The 6,207-nt window shown below is 38.3% G+C and overlaps 1 long non-coding RNA gene across 1 annotated transcript; it reads left to right on the forward strand.

Annotated features, from left to right (window-relative positions):
• Positions 1 to 2,691: 2,691 nt before the first annotated feature.
• On the forward strand, positions 2,692 to 5,525 carry LOC120439433. Its single transcript, XR_005612633.1, has 3 exons — positions 2,692 to 2,824; positions 3,987 to 4,121; positions 5,298 to 5,525. It is a non-coding gene; the product is annotated as an uncharacterized LOC120439433 (long non-coding RNA).
• Positions 5,526 to 6,207: the final 682 nt, after the last annotated feature.

Consider the following 6,207-nt stretch of genomic DNA (forward strand, 5'->3'; position numbering starts at 1 on the left):
AGACTGAAACTCACTGAGATGAAACTGAAGAAACACTTTAACTCAAATCCAAAATCCATTTCCTGAAAATACTGTAGGAGTTTTCCATAAACTGTTTGAGAATTAGTAATCAGAGTAAATCCAGACATTACAATTCTTTAGGCTGACTACAGACAAACACAGTCCGTCTCTGATTGTTGGATAACAGAGCACAGCTGGAAACACAGATGTTGTATGAATGCTCTAAATACATTTGTGCTTCTTGTTAGGTTTCCTGGTGAGGTGTAAGTGTGCCATACTAGACTTCAACGTTAGTCCCAACATCGGTGTGCCATCGTTCAAACCATTGTACAGCACACTTCATGGGCCTGATAGAAGAAGAGGAAGAAGAATGCAGTTATGTTGCTTGGCCTCCACTTACACCTGTTAACTTAGCAGATTTAAAGAAAAATATCATTAAATCAGTGACTGTTTGGTTAAGCTGCAAAACGATAATTGTAAATGAAGCTTATGTGTAAGTTGAGTTGTCTGTGTGTAAGGAAGATCTGTAATCAGTCATCTGCTTTCCTGGGTGTTAGTCTGCTTTTCTGTTCTCTGCATCACTATCACTGTCAGTCTCTATACTTACATCATTACTCTAGTCCAATCATCTTCTTGCCCTCCTTCTTTGGGCCAATCAGCCTCCACTCTGTATGGTTTAAATCTGTGCTGTGTCAGGAGGGGTGCTGAGCTTTAAGCAGAAACAGTGGTGGAGCCTGCTGAAAATCCAGACAGTCTGGCCTGTGTAAAGTGCGTAAACCCAGTTTGCATAGTGACAGAACTGCAACACAGAACAGCCACAGTGTGTGGCATCAAGTGCCAAACATGGAGGAAGAAGCGTGATGGTCTCTGGCTGTGTGATGGATCCAGGGTCGGTGACTTGTGCAGAATGAGAGGCACCCTGAACCAAAACAGCTACCACAGCATTCTGCACCACCATGCAGTACCCTCTGGTAAGCATCTAGTTGGTCAAGGTTCATAAAAGCTGAAAGACAGTCCAAGCTATGCCAGAACTACCTCAGGAAAAAAGAAGATGGTAAGCTTGAAAACATGGAGTGTCCAGCACAGTATCCAAACTTTAACCCCATCAAGCTGGTTTGGGATGAACTGGACAGAAGAGTGAAAGCAAAGCAACCCTCAAGTGACACACATTCATGGGAACATCTGTAACAGAAATGAGAAGAACTTTGTGAAGAATATTTGATTTCTCTTGTAGAAAGAATGCCACGAGCGTGTTCAGCTGTTATATCTGCCAGAGGTGTTTACTTTGATGAGTATAAAGTTTAGAAGACATTTTGGTCTATAAATTGATTCCACGATATATTTTTAAGTCCAACTGGAAAAATTGGGCTGTTCAAAAACATTGACCAGTGGTGTATTTTTATGGTGGTGGCAGCCTCTATACATGGGCCTCCCCTGGTTCAACCTGATATCACACCATAATGTATACTAGACACACTGGTCCACCCAGATGTTGCAGTAAGTTGTAGTACACTGCAATAACAGCAGAGGGAGGTTTTTATGTCAAGGCAACATAATAATAATTACAGAAAGCACTTAAATAGACATTATTAACCCATTTAACACATATATAAATATCAGAAACATACATAAAATATTTGTGGTGATTAAGGAAACTGGAATGTACTTCAATACTGGTCTACAGTTGCTTGCTCACTAGTGGTGTCTTTTCTTTAAATATATTATCTCCCCCTGCTGCTGCTGCTGCTGCTGCTGCTGTAATGTTTGTATTCAGTAAAGCAACCTCTGCATGCGTGGCTATTTCATGTTTTGGAGAGTCAAACTTAATTAAAAATGGAGGCTCATGAACAATCATATCGTCAACATTCATGTTTAAAGTTTAATCATGTTCATCACAGATGTGAAGATTTACACTTGAGCATTAGTTTCAGCCGTCTGAGATTTTAGATTTAGATTTAGATTTAGATTTTAGATGTAAATGTGGAAGTGTTGGTGACCATGAAGCTGAGAGGAATAAACTTTAGTTTTATTCTGGGTGAGAGCAGAGCCTTGATTCAGATTCAGATTCAGATGATCAACAAAACAGAGTAATCAGAGTATCTCAAAAGAAAACTAAATAAAACTGAGACTCACATGACATTTTTCAACTGTTAAATAAGTCCAATTAAAGACAAACTCACAAAGCAAATTAAAATAAATATCTAAACATCTCGGAAATAGTGGGCAGCATGATAGAAGTGAGACCTGCTGTGATGTAAGGATTGGCGATGGTGGCACTGACAGAAAGACGAGTGGTGTGAAGATGTTTGGATTTTCACTGGGAGTGAGTGAGCAGATCTGAGGGACAGCCTGGGTTGAGCAGATTGGAGACAAAGTTAGAGAGGCAAGGCTGAGATGGTTTGGACATGTGCAGAAGAGGGATGGGGGATATTTTGGACAAAGGATGTTGACGATGGAGCTGCCAGGCAGAAGGCACAGATGAAGACCAGAGAGAAGATTTTTGGATGAAGTCAAGGAGGACATGCAGGGGTTTGGTGTGAATATAAAATATAAATAAAATATTACCAACCCCCCAAAAATATAACTACACTGTAAAAAAAATCCGTAAAAATACAGTACAATCTACTGTATAAACGTGAAGGAATTTTCCGTATTAGTCATTTACAGGTATTTTTCTGTATTTCTCAACTTCTGCAATGCATTGTGGGAAAAAGGACCCAAAAAAGGAGGGAAAAGTCAGAGCAAGAGCAGCCATTAGACTTCTTTCAGGCTTCATCTGGATTTTGGACTCTGGAGTTGGAGAAACTGCCTTCAAATTTCCGTGGTAAGTATTAAAACTCATGTTTTCTTTTATTAAAATAATTTTTTTCAAAAGACTCCACATTTTTATTTAGAAAGAATTGTTAATTTATTTGTTAACTGGTTTCGGCTGTCTCCAGTCAAGTCAGGAATGTTTTGCTGACTCATTTTTTAAATAATCTTTATTTAGGTTTAACATGCCTTAAGCTTTTCATTTTAGTTAATGTTAAAAATAATTTTTACTGTGATACCACCAGTTTTGCCCTTCAGTGGCTGAACCAGTTTTCATAAATATTATAGTTAGCTGTCTGTGTCTCTCTGGGTATTATACAGCTGTGACAACTAACTAGGTAATTAGTGAAAGTCAGCGATGTAGATAACTGGGAAAAGTCAGAACTTCATTGTATGTATAGAGAGGAAGAAATTATTTTAGGACTCTAATAAGTACTATATCAATACCTGTGTTTTACAGTTGGCTCTACTGTACACTTTAAAGGGTTTCAGGCAAAGTTACACTAACCCTAGTTTAAGCCTCAGACCTTCCTGGCTGACGCTAGCAAATGCTAATGTTAGCCTCTGATTTGGGCTGCTAAAGTAAAGACTTTTAGCTAGCTGACCAGCATAGATTATTTTGGTGGTTAACAGACTGTAGTGGTAATATTATTGAAAGTATAGTTTCAGCTCATTACATTTACAATTATGTCTATTTTGTAGCACATAGAAATGTTTAGTTAATATTTGCAGACAGACACATTTTCCCTGTAACTGTGTTTTTACTCCAACATTTGTTGAAAATGTAATTTATGAAATGCTGAGCAGCATTTCTAGTATGTGGAATATTTTTGTCACCCCACTGTGCTTATGTGATTAAATACTAATAATTATTACTAAAAAAATTCAATAATTAATCAATAATAACTATATCTTGATTGAATTATATTGTAAGCGCAGTGCTGGTGTGCAGGAGCTTTATATTCCTTGTGGGGGATGCTGACATATTATAAACTGTTATGTCTATATCAAGCTTTTAGCCAAATATAAGCAGAGATATTTGTATCTTAAAAATTCAGATCCTTAGAGATTATTTGAGAAATGGATCAACAGCTATTACTACTTGAAGTACTCTAAATCCTGCAGTGGAAAAATATCCCTTATTTCACCTTTGATCACACACTTTGGTTTTCCAGTGCAGAGCAATGGCCAAGAAAAGGAAAGACTTCCCTGAGTGAAAAAGAAGATGAAGATACAAGCTGGTGATGATCCAGAGCAGCTGGTCTCAGGAAATGAAGAAAAACCCTGATCACCTTTTCCACAGAAACAAGGTGAGTTTAATGTTGTGGTTGATTTAGTTTTTCAAGGTATGTATGTTACTTCAATTATAAACTGCTTTTGTTGCAACAGAATGTCGTTATGTGTATGCAACTCTACGTGAATTATAATCCTTTGTAGGGCTGTGTGATATGACCAAAATCTCGCATCCCAATATAAGACACATCTCTCCTGATAACGATATATGTCACAAAATAGTGCATTTTCTGTAAATTCTGTGATTCACGGGCAACTCGACTTATGTGAAGTGTTTTCAGTTGGGCGTCGTGTACCTGGAGTCGAGTGTTTTGACCGATGCATGAAACTATACATTTTTAGACATGAGTTTAAACGGCCACCATTTTCTTTCTGAGTATTTGTTACATGGCGTGCTGCGAGGAAAAGCCTGTTCTAACGTTTGAGTCTAAGGATTATTTTGAGCACTTGACGGCTCTTTTTTGCTTTTCATTCGTAAACTCTCTCGAAACTCTTTCATGTGATTCTTGTGTAGGTGGTTAAAGAGGTTTGTCGTGTTTGGTGGTGGGGACCAGTTTGTGTCAGACTTTTCATAACCAAACCATGTCCATGCTACAGAGGTAGCCCCTCATTTAACAATAAGGTCCTCGATTTGTTTTGACTGGTCCATCTGCTTGGAGCTATCTGGTTCTGCCTCATCCTTGCTGGCCATGCTGGTATTCTCTGTGCCTTCATCTGCGTGGTGACTGTAAGCGCCATTTATAGTTACTTGATGTTTTTATTTGAGGTCATTTGTTTGATGCATATTCTGAAATTTTATGTTTGAGAATAATGTATATCATTTCAGTTCATTTTGAAAAGTCTCAACAGAAACTTGAGCTTTATTGTGAAAGGTTTATGTGGAAGTCCGTCCATAGTGTGGTTATTGTAAGTATAAGAGAAGGAGAGAACTTTAAGAAATAATATAGCCACTACAGTGACCATCAAAACCATGAAAAAAATATTGCCGTAAACAGTTTATTTTGCAACACCATAAAACAAATGATAGCGTATAATATGAAACGATAGACATTTTTATATCGTCATCTGATATATATCGTCATATCGCACCATCCTAATCCTTTTTTTGTTTATGTTGTTTATGTTCAAGGTAAAAAAGTTATAAAAATACAAACTTTTTAAAAATGTCTTGTTGTTTCTCTTTTTTTCCTCAGAATAAATTGCGACTAGTCTCAATGGCTGAGATGGAGGAGGAACACAGCGACACGTTAACCCGACTGCTGCAGTTCCTGTATGAACTGAGCAACTCTAAAAATCCAAGGAAAAAGCTGAGTGTATTTTATTTAAAGCTCAGATGGACCTTGATGGACTAACATGCAGGCTGCATTCAGGACTTTGTCACACTGGTATATGAAGAGTGGTAACAAGAGAAATTGTGCACACACCAGGGGCGATTTTAGCCCATTTTTGGGGGTGCTGAAGCACCCCCAAAATGAATCAAAGCACCCCCAAAGATTTCTTACTTTTTTTTGACAATATTTGCTGTTTGTGTGACACACTACTAAATATATAAAAAGCATACAGTACTTGGTTGAGACGGAACATTTTAACAACAAAGTATAGATAACCCTCCCCTCCCAAAATGGTTTGTTCCAGCTCGCCCCCACTCTGGCTCTAGTGTCGTTGCTGCCAGAGCGATGGTGGCTGAGATGCAGCGGAGCGGAGGTGGAGTGCCTGGATTAAAACAGGACATATTAGCAGCATTTAACCTTCAGTTACTCTTTATGTAGTTAGATAGGAGTCATGTTTCTTTTTAGCTGAAAAACCTTACACCCAGGTAACCTGCAGTGTTGAAAACGTGTTTTCCAATGATGTTTGCTACCCTACAATCCGTCCTACTCTGTAGTAAATTCAGCGACATTTGACCGTCCTGTTGCTCCCACTGAAATGTATACAGCCTATTTAAAATCTAAAACTTAAAATTGTCCGTAGCCTGCTGTTGTTACCACTGTCCTGTTTGAAATGGATACTAACTAGCTAACTGCCTGAATGCCCATTAACCTTATAACTCCTGGTGTGTGTGTGTGTGTGTGTGTGTGTGTGTGTGTGTACAGAGAGACAGCC

This window comes from Oreochromis aureus, linkage group 3, assembly GCF_013358895.1.
Source record: "Oreochromis aureus strain Israel breed Guangdong linkage group 3, ZZ_aureus, whole genome shotgun sequence".
NCBI lineage: Eukaryota > Metazoa > Chordata > Actinopteri > Cichliformes > Cichlidae > Oreochromis > Oreochromis aureus.